The following is a 15,499-nucleotide window of genomic DNA, read 5'->3' on the forward strand; positions in this document are numbered from 1 at the left end:
CTGTCCCAGAAGCACTGATCACTCCAGTGGCCTCTCATGAACATATGCTCCTTCTTTACTCAAATTCTTTGTGTTACTCTTTCTTACATACCTTCTCTATATTCTCTGGTCTGCTATTTAAATCATATCCATTTTTAAAGCCCCTCTCACTTCCTACCTCCTTCATTAATTCTTTTACTGCCTCCACCTAACATTTCCTCATGCTACCCTTGGTCTGCACTCTATAACATATATTCCAAAATTTTATTTAATAATTAATGGCAGAATAATAGAGTGAAAAACGTTGGAGAAAAATAATTGAAATTAAATTTTGTTCATGTTACCTATTATGTAGGAGATCTATGAAAATTACTTAATGTTTTTGAACTCCAATTTATTCTTCAAAAAAATGAGAACAAATATAATAATCCTATTTTACAAAGTTGTAAGAATTCAATGAGAAGTTACCTCGAAATAGTTTATAAATTATACAGTGCTAAATAAATTGGAGACCGTATTATTCAGTATTATGTTTTCCACAAATTATGCCAATAAATTTAGTTTTTCTCCCCCCAAGTACATTTTAAGGTCTTTAGCTGCAAGGATTACACATCTATTTTTATCACTTACTGCAACCAGCTTAGTGTCTTACACATGGTAGAAATTTAATAAAAGCTAAATTGTTAAATCAAATCTTAGTGAAAATAAATCAGTCATTGTAAGAATAAATTAGTTAATAAAAATGAACACACCTTTAATGAAAAACTTTTACCCATGAAAGTTCAAAATGTACAACTAGAATATGACCCACCTATTTGTCAAGATTCTTTTAATTCTTTTAATTCAGGGTTGTCAGATTTAGAGGGAAAAAAAGTTTTATTGTTTCATGCAGTATTGGGGACATACTTACACTAAAATATTTTTTCTGTTTATCTGAATTAGAATTTGGTTGGGTACTGTGGTTTGAATGCTTTTCTGCTCCAAAATTCATGTTGAAATTTAATTGCAATGGATATGGTATTGAGAAGTGGGAACTTTAGAGGTATTTAGGTCACAAAGACTTTGCCTTCACGAATGGCCTAATGTTATCAGGGAGTGGATTTGTTATCTCTAGAATGGTTTTGCCCCCTCTTGCTCTCTCTTTCTCTTTCAACTCTCCTGTCTTTCTGCTGTCCACCATGGTATGTCATAGCACATAGCTAAACGGCCCATGCCAGACACTGGCACCCTTTTTTTTTTTTTGTCATTTTTGTGACTGGCCGCACCGTGCTCAGCCAGTGAGCTCACCGGCCATCCTTATATAGGATCCGAACCCGCGGCGGGAGCACTGCTGTGCTCCCAGCGCCACACTCTCCCGAGTGTGCCACGGGGTCGGCCTGACACTGACACCTTGATATTGGACTTCCTAGCCTCCACAACTGTGAGACGATAAATTTCTCTTCATTATAAATGATCCAGTCTGTGGTATTCTGTTATAGCAGCACAAAATGGACTAAATCACTGGGCATACTCTATTTTATCTAGAACCCTACAAATTTAGTAACAAATTAAAGAAATCCAACTCGAAGTAGCTTAGACCAAAAAAAAAAAAAAAGATTTATTGAACCATTTGTCCCAACTGTTGGCAGTGCAAGGACTACAGCAGGCTCTTGGTCTATGGAGCTGGCTGGCCAAATATCATCACTATTTTGGCTATTATTCACCTTTGCTTTTACTCTGCTGAGCTTTATTACCTCTGATGGACTCATTCTGCCACACACTTTGGGCTCACAGCATCCTAGATTTGCCATCACAAAGGAAAGACTTTTATATTAGTTTAAATTACATAATCCTAGACAAGATCTAGGTTGATTGACTAGGACTGGGTCACCCCCAGAGCAATGGCTGTGTCTCCAGGGAATGTTGTACTCAGATTGGGAAATGATTTCACATGTAGAGCAAAACCCTGATCATGGAAGTAGAAGGAGAAATCATTTCAGATCACATGTATTTATATAGGAGGAGAAGCCATTTCTCCAAAATAGAAAGAAGATTTCCAACAGAAAGGAGAGATTTAGAACATCGAAAATAATAAATATTCACTATAACTACAAATCTAAGGAAAAGGATGTTTATTGCAATGTTCTTAAACTTACTTCTTCCCCTCATTTTGATTGGCAGCTTCGTGCAAGTCTGGATAAATCATTCCTCTGTGATACGTATGTAGGTCCATGGCTCCTTATTCTTGTGAGTCTTTATTGAAAACCTTGAATTAATTTTGGAATAGTTTTATACAACTTTAGAGTAAAATCTTCTTTAAATGAGGGCTCTCAAGCTTTCATTCTTCTTTTGCTTTTCACATGAAATAAAGAAAGCCATGATTCCTAGTCCAGTGAGACAGGGTGAAGCTCCTTTCTTAAATCTTTTATGATTGATACTTGATAATTCTGCAAAAAAAAAAAAAAATCTGGAAAATATAAGCAAATGTAAGTGACCAGTTCATAATTTTATGTCTTGAATAAGCTGATCAGGCATTTTACAACGCAGCGCGTGCCTCCCCAGACTCTAAATTGAAAATGAGCACGTTTTAAGCAAGTCTAGTGGAAAAGAGTTAACAGTAGAACTAAAAACTCAAGTTGCCTATATATCAAAATCAAGGAGACTCTTATTGTCTTTTGTTTATATCAGAGAAGAAAAATATCTCTGGCTGGACTTCTGCTTTTAGTTATGATGAGCTAGGCAATTCAGACTGGTGAGGATAACCAGAAAAGCCAGTTATACATTCTCTTTGAAGATATGAGATTGCTAACAGGACTCGGAAAAATGGCCAAGTCACAGGGAAGGACAGAGGTCCAAAGAAGCTGAGCCTGCAATCTAGAGTCACTTCTCTCCTGGGGAAAGTTGCCACTCAGGATGGGGACAGTTGAGAGGATGAGGGATCATCAGTGATTCTGACCATCCAGGGAAACTAGAGAATCAAGGACTAGAGTCTGGGCCGAGCCGTGGCGCACTCGGGAGAGTGCAGCGCTGGGAGCACAGCAACGCTTGCGCCGCGGTTCGGATCCTATATAGGAATGGCCGGTGCGCTCACTGGCTGAGTGTCGGTCACGAAAAAGACAAAAAAAAAAAAAAAAAAGGACTAGAGTCTGGAACACAGCAAAGGGGACTGAGACAAACAACGTCCTTTGAGCTGAGCCACAGAAGCACTGTTTACAGCTTAGGAAGAAGAATGAAGTGGAAGCAGAGAGGCCCTCCTAGGTATTGCAGATCATCTTTGAATCTTCTCAATCAGCAAACTGGATTTACCTGGCAAAAAACAGCTGTAAATCATCTCTAGAGGAAGAAACATCATCCTATAGTTCATGGGACTTTTACAAACAATTTTGAAAGTATAATGTATGGCACACAATAAAATATCCCTAAGCTTAGGAGAAAATAAAGCAGTGTGAAGAAAAACCAGCAGAAACTGCAGGCATTACACAAAACCACTAAGGGCTTGAGATATTGAAGCTGTCAAACACAAAATGTAAAATGAATGTGACTACTACATTCTAGGAGGTGGAAGAAGTGACCCAGAGGTCAAGAAAAAAAGTCAAAGTGAGAATTAAAAAGGTAACTGGAACAGAGTCATAATAAAAAGTATGGGATCTCAAAAATTTTGGAAGGCAGCTAAGGCCATGCTTAAAGGAAAATGTATAGCTGTAAATGTACATCTTAGTATAAAAGGAAGGCTGGAAATTAATAAACTAAAAAACCAATGCAAGTTAGAAAGAGAACAACAAACTAAAACCAAAGGAAGTATAAAAAATGAAATAATAAATATGAGCAAATTTACCCAATGGAGAGGGCTGACTCTGCTCAACGTTGTTCACTGGAAAAAATATAAATAAAATTGGTGTGGTTGGAGGTAACTTTATCAATAAATATATGAGAAGGAACAAGTAACTTATGTCGGGGCTGTCACTACTGATCCTATGGCATTCAAAGATAAAAAGAGGCTATTCTGAGAACACTTATGACAAAAAATTTCAAAATTTAGATGAAATAGGTAAATTCCTAAAAAATTATTGTTTAGCAAAATGTGTACAAAAATAAACAGGAAAGCTGGATAATACCATTATTTTTAGAAAAAAAATGAGTCAATGTCTTAAAATTCTTGCCTCAAGAAAATCCCAGGCTCAGATAGTTTTTTCATCAAACTTCGCAAAGCATTAAGAAAAATTTAAGATCCCATGCAAAGTATTTAAGAAAATAAATTAAAAGAGAATAATCCCTAATTTGTTTTATGAAGACAGTATAACCTTGGATACCAAAATCTGAAATGACATCAGGAGATTAGAAAATTTAGTCTAATGTCACTCATTAATATAGACTACAAATTATTAAATAAAAATTAGCAAATCCAGCATATATAGTGATCAACTTAGAAATAATTCAGAGAATGCAACATTAATTTAGCATTTGAAATGTAAAATCATTGTTATTTACTGCATTTGCAGAATAATTTTTTAAAAAGATTTTTTGTAGTTGGAAAAAGTGAATCAAATAAAGATCAACATCTTTCATAATATTTTGAAAAATCTCAGCATGATAGAAATAGAAGGAAACATTTTTACAATAATAGTATCTTATGTCAAACTTTATATTTAATGGTAAAATATTTCAAGTTTTACTTTCAATATTGGGTACCACAACAACAATAATAAAGAGATGCTTGTAAAGGCCTAAGAATTAGCTAAGAGAAAAAAAAAAAAAAACTCATTATTACAGATGACTTATTATTGTTTATAGAATTCAGAAGAATTAGTAGATACATTTTTAGAATGAATAAGTGAGTTTGGCAAGGTTATTCAATGAAAATCAATAGATAAAAATTATTTTTCTTGCTATCTACCAAGAAAAGTCATAAAATTTTCAGATGACTTGTGTCTATCATATATAAGGAATTTCTACAAATCAATAAGGAAAACAAGAAAGCTATTTGGAAAAGTGGATGTCAGACTTGTGAAGGCACTTCATAAAGGAATATATCAAAATGATGGATAAACATACAAGAGTGTTCAACATCATCACTGGCAACAGAAACAAAATTAAAACCACACAGTGATACCACTAAATATCCACCAGAATGTCTAAAATTAAAAAAAAAAAAAAAAAAACCACCAGCCATGTGAAGCAATGTAAACACTCATTACACTGCTGACAGGAGTGTAAATTGGTTACAACCACTTTGGAAAACTGTTTAGCATTTTTTTCTAACATTGAACATATGCATATCTATGATTTCTTAATTCCATTCCTAGATATTTACCCAATAAAATGTGCTCAAATATGCACCAAAAGACAGACACAGAAAAGTTCATAGTAGCATCATTTTTAACAAACCTAAACCTAAAACAGCCCAGATGCCCATCAGTAATAGAATGGGTAAATAATTCACAATCATTTAGTAATGGAATATCCAACAAGAAGATTAATGAACTACAGCAGCCCACAATAATTTGATGAATTTCCCAAGGGTAATGTCAATAAATGAAGCCAGACAAAAGAATACAAGTTTATATAAAGTTCAAAAACAGAACCCAACTACTATTTTTAGGGATGCATATGTAAATGATCAATGTATAAAGACAGCAAAGAAGTAATTTCCTCAAAAGTCAGTGGAGTAGTGATCTTTGGAGGAAGGAAGGGTGCTGTGATTGGGAAGAGATTTGCTCAGGGTGGGGTTTCTGGAAACATTCCAACTTTTGATGTGGTGATGAGTACACGTGTGTTTATAACTCATTGAACTCCTTTGTATGTGTCAAAGTTACTTTTTTGTATATTTTATATGATGATTAAAGCCTTAAAATAAGTATAAGTAGTTGAGACTGTCAAGCCACTCGAAGTTTCTAAACACATCAGATTGCCTTAGGATCACAGAGCATCTCTCCACCCACGCTTTTCTGGGGAAGAGAGTTCTACCTCTTTGATCTTTCAGAAACCTGATATCAACTTGTCTCTTCCTTTATTTTCTTTCTGAAATCTGGCTTAGTTATCTCATGTTCTATGACCATGGGATGCCACTTAAAAATTCTTTTTTTCTCATTAAAAAATGTATGTGGATTGTTGTGCCATACATTGTTTAAACTGCTTATGCCTCTTCTATAATGGAATTGGGCCACCTCCTGCAGACGGAAAGGACCAAACTGACTCAAACTTCCCATTGTCAGAGATCATGGAAAAAGATGTCCCACACACTTCGCTAAATACTGCAAACTGTATTTTCAATGTCACATTTAGGCTGTGATTTCATGTGTATGCCATTAACCCAGCTTAAGGCATGCATTTTCTTATGTATTTCTAAGCAATGGAATTTGGAGCAAGTGAGTTCAGAGGATAATCACCCAACACATGCCTTGGTCCCTTACACAAGCTCAGAATAAGCCAGAGACATCTGTGGGAAGGCTTATACATCTGATGCCTCTTACAACATTCACAGTGTCACTGTGTAGCGATGTGACTAGTCCCAGAGGCCACTGAATTTTAAACTCTTGAGAAAGATACGAGAATGTGTATTCTAAAGCCAATATATGAGTGTACTTCCAAAACTTCATGGAAAGATTCATATTACCTTTTAATCATGTTTTTCCTCAAACATTTTGAAGAACCCTCATATATGTCAAATAGCCATACCACCCATTGCGGAAAGAACATAAAATTCAGAAAATACAGGTTCAAATTCTGGTCCTGCCTCCTACTGCTATGTGACCCAGGACCATTTTCTTTGTGGCTATCCATTCTCTATCTCTACATTGACTGTGGACATTATATGACATAATGCAAGGTAAGTGTCTAGCTATTGCTTGTGACATGGGCTATATAGTAGGTGCTCAACAAACGCTGCTTAAGTATTCACAGCAACGTCCCCAAACAATAAATAGAATACACTGGGGAATAATTTAAAGGAAAGACACGTTTTTTTAAAACATATCTTGAAAGATGACTGATGCCTAATTCGATGGATTTTTTTTTTTTTCCATTGTCAAAGATGCAATGGAGGAGAACTAGAAATTGAATGCATATGCCTGTAGTGTGGAGACCAGTCCTTTTAGGTCCCTTTGAGGTGTCATTTTTCTTACTTGGTGGTCAATGCTAATCTTCCACAGGGTTCTGGAGTCAGCCTTCTCCTCCTCCAGTGATGCCTATTCTTTAATCACTCCTATACAACCCCTCACTTAAGTCACCATCTGTATGCTGGTCACACCTGAATACACATGTCCACCATCATTTCCCTCTGATCTCCAAATCCTCCAAAAAATAAAATAGATCTTCCTGTATCCACTTTGCAGTTCTTTCTCTTTTAAAGGAATATTTTAATGGAGTCGAGAATACTTAAACACTGAGAGTCTTGACAGCATACTTCAGCCTGTGCTATATATATCCCACATGGCAGTCTACCAGAGGTCACCTGGAAAGCTCCTCCAGCTTCTCCTGGAGCTTTGAAGCATCAAGTTCACCTGGAGTCATAATTGGTTCTGAACCTCAGGCAGTAAATGAGTAGCTGTCTATAGCATCTCCTTCAGTTCTTTGGTTATTGCCATGACAATATCTCATGTACTTGCAGTGGGACTGCTACTGGTATAATAATCCTGTCATACACAAATTCTAATTCAGTTAATTATTTAGAAAGTCACCTTTCCATTAGAGAGAAAGATATCGAGTTGCCTTGAAGGTATGATTAAATACATGGTATCTTGGCCTCATAGAGACTTCATTCACGCCACAGAGATTTGTACTCCAGTGCCCCCAAATAATTCCTATGTAAATAATTGGTGTTTCTCTGGAAAATAGCAATGGGAAAAGTGCTCATCACGTCTGTCCAAGTCACTCATTTATTTAACAATCTGTTATGGAGTTCCAGGCACTAGGCTAGTTATTGAGAATCTCCAAATAGGGTAAAAGCTCAACTGACTACAAAAGGCTCAATCTAGTGTTGCATGTTAAAAGGAACTGCATGATCTATAAGATGCTTATCTCCCTCATCCAGGATTTTTAAAAACTATTCAACACATTCCCTTTTTTTTCTTCCCTTACTCTTCATGTCACTGCAATTTGTCTTTGGCCCCTGAAAATGCTCCCACCAAGTCTACCAATGACTTATTTACTTCTAAAAATTATATGGATGCTTATCAATTCTCAATTTTGCTTTACTTTCTTGAAATGTACCACTCTTGAACTTCACCTCCTTTTTGAAATGTTCTTTTTCCATGGTTTTGGTGGTAAAGAATTTTCCCTCTGGGTTTTCTCTTCCCTCTCTGGTGTTTCTTCTTAGTCCTCTATCCAAATCATATTTGTTATATTTCCAGAGCCCTCTTCTCTTCCCATGCCATATACACATCCTACATAGTCTCATCTATCTGGTACCATCTCTGTGGTGGCCACTCCCAAATACCAATCTCCAACCTACATTTTTTTCTGAAGGTAAAGTCATCATCATAGAAATATACATTCTCTTAAATGTCCCAAATGAATATTTCACAGGCAACTTAAACTCAACACCAAAACAACCAAACTTGGTATTTTCTCCCCCAGCTGGTTCTTTCTACTGAGTTCTCTATCTTCACCAAAGATATCACTGCCCTCTCTTTTCCCAAAACAGACGCCTGTGTATCATCCTTTGTGTTTCTCTTTGTCTCACGCCCATATCCAAGCAGTCAACGATCTCTGTTGATTCTATCTCCTGATAATTGGGACTCTGTCTTCTTTTCTCCATTCCCATAACCATTTACTGCCTTCTCATCTCCATTATCACTCACCTGTCAGTATTAACTCCTATTGCCCTTGTAATAAAATATGAATCCTTAATCTTTTATGAACTGGCCTCTGCTTAATTATCTTGTCTACTTTTTAAGTCAATTCCCAGCATTAAATTCTATGCTTAACCAATTTGTTCTATTTGCAGTTTTCTCCCAAATATGTTCTTGTGAAAAGAAAAAGCATTGAACATGTTTTTCCTTAGGCTAAGAAACATTTCTCTTTTTCCTCCTCCCCACTACTGCTCACTGAACTGTCTGTGTGAACTTTGGAGGGTCATGGTCTTGACCCAACAAGAAAGATGCCCTTTTTACATGTCCCTGTCATATCACTTATGGATGGATTATTGTAACTCTTCATTACTTCTCTCCCCTGAGTGCATAGACTGTGTTTAGTCCTTTTTATATTTCAAACTCTAACACAGTTCCTAGAACTTTAAAAAAATTGTGTTGACTATTGAATGAATCAAAGGGTGTCAAAAATATCACCGGGAGCACAGGGAATACAGAAGTACATTTGGCAGCCCAGGAATGACTCAAGGCTTTGGAATGGAAATGATACTAGAACTGGGTCTTCAGAGATACCTTGGTAATGTTTATCCTTGCAACATAATAAGGTAAAATGTGGCTGACTATTCCAATCATTCTTCTAGTTCAAATGATCCTTTTTTCCTGGTGTGATATTCAAATTAGATGTAGCACTGGCCACCACATAACGTCACTGATTCTGGCCCTGCAAGGAAGCAACCTAATCCTGAAGAGTGTCCACTCTGCAGGCCAATACTTTGCAACTTGAACAAAGTTAGATGGAAACAAGAGTTTAAAGTAGTATCATTTCAGCTTGTACATTTAATCAGCAGAAGTAAGAGAACAAAGGTGGGCTAGAGAGGCCGTGAGACTCATGGCAGGGGATTATGTAGCACCGCTGCTCAGTCACGCAGACGTTTTCTTCCCCAGTTCATGTGTTATACAACTGGTGGGCCTGGGGCTGCCTTTGGATGATAGCCCTTGAAGTGATAAACATGCTGTTTCCCTGAGATTTGCCCCAGGAGTTAAACATCTCCGATGGATTTTTCTGACAAAGCCAAGAAAGCTAATAATTGCAATGTCAGGCAAAGAAAAAAGTGAGAACTAATTCAGTGTGATCCCTTATGAAAGAGGGAAAAAGAGCAAAAAGATGATTCACAACTGGAAGCATGAATTGTCAGAGCTCTTTGAGGATCTTTTGAATAAGCACATCCACCAGGTTATAAATAATGACAACAGACAGTAATTTGCATGGATTAGGGTTGTTAACATTCATCAATTTCTGCATTTTAAGATACTCCCAAATTCTTGAGTAGGAGTGTCTCTTTGTAGTGAAGGATTGATAGAGGGAGTAGAAGAATCAGATGAATTTAAAACTCAGATGAGAGAAAGCAAAGCTGTCCAGATCTAAACTGAGATACCATTAGTAGTTCCCATAAATCAAATCGTGTTTATAGTGAGGATACAGTTGAATTACCATCTGGACTTTTTAACCTCGACATTTATTTCCGAATCATTCCCTAATATTGGAAGTAAACTTAACCCTTCCTTTCATCTCCAGGGTTTGCCTTGATGCCAGTTCTCTTTGAGAGAAATGATCTGAGTTGATAGGGACAGAATGTCATTGTGGCATGAGGCTGGAAGAACTGGAAAACTCTTGCGTAACGTTAAGCTATAAAAGAAAGAAAACATACTTAGCTTTAAAACCACATCAGCTGTTAAGAATTTAAAGTGAAGTCAGGGAATGGGGAGAAACAGAAAAAACTGCATTCCAATTGCTTCAGTTTGGGCATATAAATGAGACTCAACTATACAATTATTTGATTTCCAAAAAAATAAATAAATAAATCTGTGTGGCTATAGACAAGCTTGACTACAAATAGAGAAAAATCCATGTAGATTTTCAGCAACTAACACTAAAGCTCTAATTAAATGACTAAATAATTTCTTTTTTATTTTATTTATTTATTTATTGTTTGTTTGTTTTTGTGTGACCGGTAAGGGGATTGCAACCCTTGGCTTGATGTCGTCCGCACCACACTCAGCCAGTGAGCGCACCGGCCATCCCTATATAGGATCCGAACCCGCGGCAGGAGCGCCACTGTGCTCCCAGCGCCTCACTCACCCGAGTGAGCCACGGGGTCAGCCCGACTAAATAATTTTAATAAAGTAGCTTATATCAAGAAACTTTTTAAACTCATTTTTCTTTTTAAATTTTCCATTAATAGTGTTTACAGTGATAGAAAAAAGAAGCCAAACTTCACATATGAAGTCCTCTTTTCTTCTTAATTTCTAGATTTTTACACTTTGCAAGGCAAGACTTATCAATTGCTTAGTCATTAGGAAAGTTTGATTAGGAAAGCATGCTTCAGGAGGCTGGATAAGAAAAAGGAGGGACTGGGGATGAGGACTGGGCCCTGATGGTGGTGGGTGGGGGCTGAGCAGTGGGTACCCTGCTTCTCCCAGATCTGAACAGACAAGAGGTGTGTCTGTCCTGTTGGACACAAATTTGAAACCGAATTATGAAAAAGCATCTGACTATTGAGATAATCATTGTTATCCTTCATAAAAATATCATCACTTTAAAGGAACAGCCTTTTGTAATTAAGGAGAAGTTTGTTAAATACAAGGCAGCATAGTGCAAAGGAAGAAGAATACAGGCTTTGCAAACAGGAAAACCTAGGTTCGAATTTCAGTTGTCACTTACTGGTAAAACAAAGCTAGGCAAGTTTCTTAAATTTTTCTGAGCCAATAGTTTTTGCATCCATAAATGAAGGTAACAATATCTACCAGGCCAGTTTTCATATAAAGCTTAAATGAAAACCAAATAAGATTTTTTTTTTTAAGATTTGTCTTTTACTACATCCTGGTGAAATGGCTGAGTGGGTTTTTACCAAACTGAGAAGGTGTATTTGGGATGATATGTCTCAAAATATAGTCCAAGCAGCATATGTGAAATTTGCATTTGAGGGGCTTAAATGAACACAAGAAAAAATGAAGAAACGATGAACCAAACCACCTGTAGTTTCAAATGCAAGCCTCAAACTGCAAGTCAGAATGGCCTGCAGTCTACAAGGAAGGTTCCTACGAGCATTCTAGTGACTTTCCACCCAAGCATGTGCTGTTACAGGGCAGTTGGCAATTTTACTGATGGTTAATGATTCTCCTTACTAACCCCAGGGGGAGATAGGTAGTTATTTATTGCAACAAAATATAGAACTTTTCCACTTACTTTACCATAAAACTGGGAAGATTGTTAAGATGAAGGATTTTTTTCTTCTCTCCTCTAACATGTTAACCTCAAGATCTTTCTTTCCACTGTGGATTTACAGCATTTTACTTTTTGACCTCTCGAAAAAATAATTTAAGTTACTAAAATGCTGGCATTAAGGTGCTAGGGTGGAAATCAGAACATTATCCATACCAAGAAGGGGTTTCTTCTAAGGCATTCAGATCTGGATAACATTTGCACAAGATGAACTGTCCTTTTGGAAATGAAATGACTGCTTGGAAAACAACCTGAAACAATATAGAATTGTGAGTCTAATTCATGTCTGAATTGGAATCAAACTTTAGGAGCAGGTATATTAGCTCAAGGTGCTGTAACAAAGTACCATGGACTGTGTGGCTTATACATAGAAATTAATTGCTCACAGTTCTGGAAGCTGGAAACTTGAGACCAGGGTTCTAGTACGGTTGGGTTCTGGTGAGGGACCTCTTCCAGGTTGCAGACTGCCAACTTTTTCCTGAAATGGCAAAAAGAGAAAGAGATCTCTCTGTGGTCCCTTTTGTAAGGACACTAATCTCATTAATGAAGGCTCCACCACCACGGCCTAATCAACTTCCAAAGGCCCCGCTTCCCAATACTATCACATTGAGAACTGGGATTTCAACATATTAATTTTTGGAGGATACAAATATTCAATCCACTGAAGCACAAAAAGACAATGTTTTCAGACCAGGAATCTCTGAAATTAACCTATCCTCTTCTGCATGATACAGCTCTGATCTCATGATTAACATCTTTCTCAGAAGTTCAGCATTTCTAGTGCCAGGAGAACTAAAATGTTTACTCTTTCAAAAGAGTACGTTCCTGTCCCTGTCTTCAAATGTTAACGTGAGTGCAATTTCTAGAACAAGACATCTTTCTTCTGATTTTACATGTGAACTAGCTCACATGTCAATACCAACAGTAGCCTGTCTGTGCCATTTATAAGAATTACAAACATTTAAATGACAAAAATTTTGGTAAAAAATAGAAACCACCTATCAAAGCTATTTAATTGAGGAAAGGTGAGTTTAATCTACTCCACTTTGTTTTTAAGTTTCTATTTCCTCTCCTTTTCCTCATAAATAAGAAAAATTTGGCACAGAAACTTGGCTCATGAGATTGTGAAGAGAGTTTATCCTACATGGAACTGGACACAAGCTGATCAGGGAATCTCTTTCGTCCGAGGACTTTTTCTTTAGAAAAGAAGAATTGGTTTCTTAACTGCTTTCAAAGGTTGCCTTGATAAGTTTCTTTGTGTCATTGTATCTTTCATTTGAGTTGAAGGTTTTTCACCCAGCCCTTATTATAGATGACCTAACATTTTGCTCTGGGGCTGATGCCAGAATCCTTTTCCTTAGTTCCTGGCAAGGTTGCTGCCATTTCCTATCTCTCTCTTCCTGAATTTACCTAAACCAAAGTTCCAGGCTTTTGTTGAAATGCTTTTCTCCCTTCCGCTCTTATGTGCCCTGTGTCACATTATCTGCAAAAGGTTGCAACCAACTTCCCTTCAGTGTGGACACAGGAAAGGGAAATCAAGAGGGGAGAAGTTACTGATCTGATTCTGGAGGTCAAGGGTGTGGGGAGGGCAAATGCACATTTCTCAATAGCTTTCGCTGCAGTGTGTGCTTTCTTTTGTTGACCATCCCTTGCTATTGTGTTGGGAAAGCTTTTAATAACAGCCAGAAAAGTTGACTAAATGGCAGTACCAAGATGAAAAGGACTAGGTAAAGAATTATTTGTGGACATTTGCCTGGACACAGACATAGCAAATACCCAGCTATTTCTGCAGAATGTAATGTGCCTATGACTTTTCTCATGTGTCATAGATGGTATTGGTTTTCTTATATTTAATCCTCATGATATCTTATTAAAATGAGTACTCTTTCACCACTTTAAAAGTGAGAAAACTGAAAATAGAGACTTAGGAAGGAGTGATCGGTTGTCTAAGATTACACTACAAGCAGCAGATTCACCATTCAAAATTGATGCCTGTCCTTGCTCTTTCCAATCTGCCATGCTGCTGTTAATGTACAAGCACAGGGACTGCCACTAGGAAATCAAACTTTCCATCTAGGACAACTTTTCCTCATCAAAAGGGCAGTGAGATTATCTTTTGCATTCAAATTATTCTCTTCTGATGCAGCAGGCTAATTAATGTTAGTGTACTTCCATTCTTCCAACCCAGAGATACATGGACGATGGCTCTCAAGGTGCCTGCAGATCTTTCACTTGCAGCCAGTGTCTCTTCCAGACCTTAATTTCTGTAATTAGACTCCTCTGCTCCACTATCTCTGCAGGGCTGATGGTAGCCCTGTGGCTCTTTTTTCCAGTTTATGGTGATTATAAATGGGGCTCCAGAGTCACATAGCAGGCGGGACCACTGCACTCAACAGGGCCCAGCATTCAGGAGTGCAATGCCTGACACGGTGTGGGGACAAGGCAGTTAACACACCAGCCTAACCAGTGAGCTTTTCAAGACAATTGAGAGGATGCCTTGGAAAGTACAGGAGTAGATTAAAGAGTACACACATGTCTCTGATTTATTAGCACTCCTTAAGTGTCAGAACTAATGGAATAACACATCAAAGGTAACATTTGCCTTAAAGAGGGAGGGCTTCGTAAACATGAGTAGTGGAGAGAAAGAAATTAGACCTAGTGAAGAGGCATCATAATCCGGCCCAGCACCTGCTCCTGGTCAGAAGAAGCAATCGATCCTTCACTCTGAGCGTTTCCTGTGGCCAAACCCAGGCCTTGGGGGCAGAGTGAAAGGGAAAGAACACACTGAGGGAGAGTGAGAGGGAGGGGGAGGGGGAGGGGGGGAGGGGGAAGGAGGGGGAGGGGGAGAGGGAAAGGGGGCAGGGGAAGAGAGAGACTGAGAGAGAAAGGAAGGAAGAAAGGAAAGCAAATAGGGATGAGTCAGATAAATGGAAAAGTCAGTGAAGAAACAGAGAAGTAATCTTTCACATTTACTTCAAGTGTAAAAAGTTTTCTGTCATTCTTCCCATTGCCCAGTTCAAGGGCACATAGTGAAAATATTTTACAGAAGAAAATAATGAGGCAGTGTGAGGTTAAGTGGGAGGCTGGGAGGAGCTTCCAGGCCTCCTGACATCCAGGCCAGTTCAGCTGCTGTGTCTCAGCTGGGGCCACGTCCCAGACCACGAAATGTAAACATACCCCTTCTTTGGAATGTGTACATGGTGTGTTGGGTGAGCAAGAGGGACTGGAAGCTGGATTTGAACAAACCCAGGTTTAACTCCAGTTCTGGGTCTTCAGGAAAATTAGCCCCTTGAAGCCTCACTATCTCCAAAGCAAAATGGAGTTACTGAGTGCCTACATCGCAGAATGCCTAAGAGGATCAAAAGACGTATGTCAGATCCCTCTCATGGTGGCACGTGACAGGTTTTATTGAGCACTAACTGTTCGCCAGATGGTGAATTCAGCTTCTTAT

Source organism: Cynocephalus volans, chromosome 3 (genome assembly GCF_027409185.1).
Source record: "Cynocephalus volans isolate mCynVol1 chromosome 3, mCynVol1.pri, whole genome shotgun sequence".
NCBI classification, from domain to species: Eukaryota; Metazoa; Chordata; class Mammalia; order Dermoptera; family Cynocephalidae; genus Cynocephalus; species Cynocephalus volans.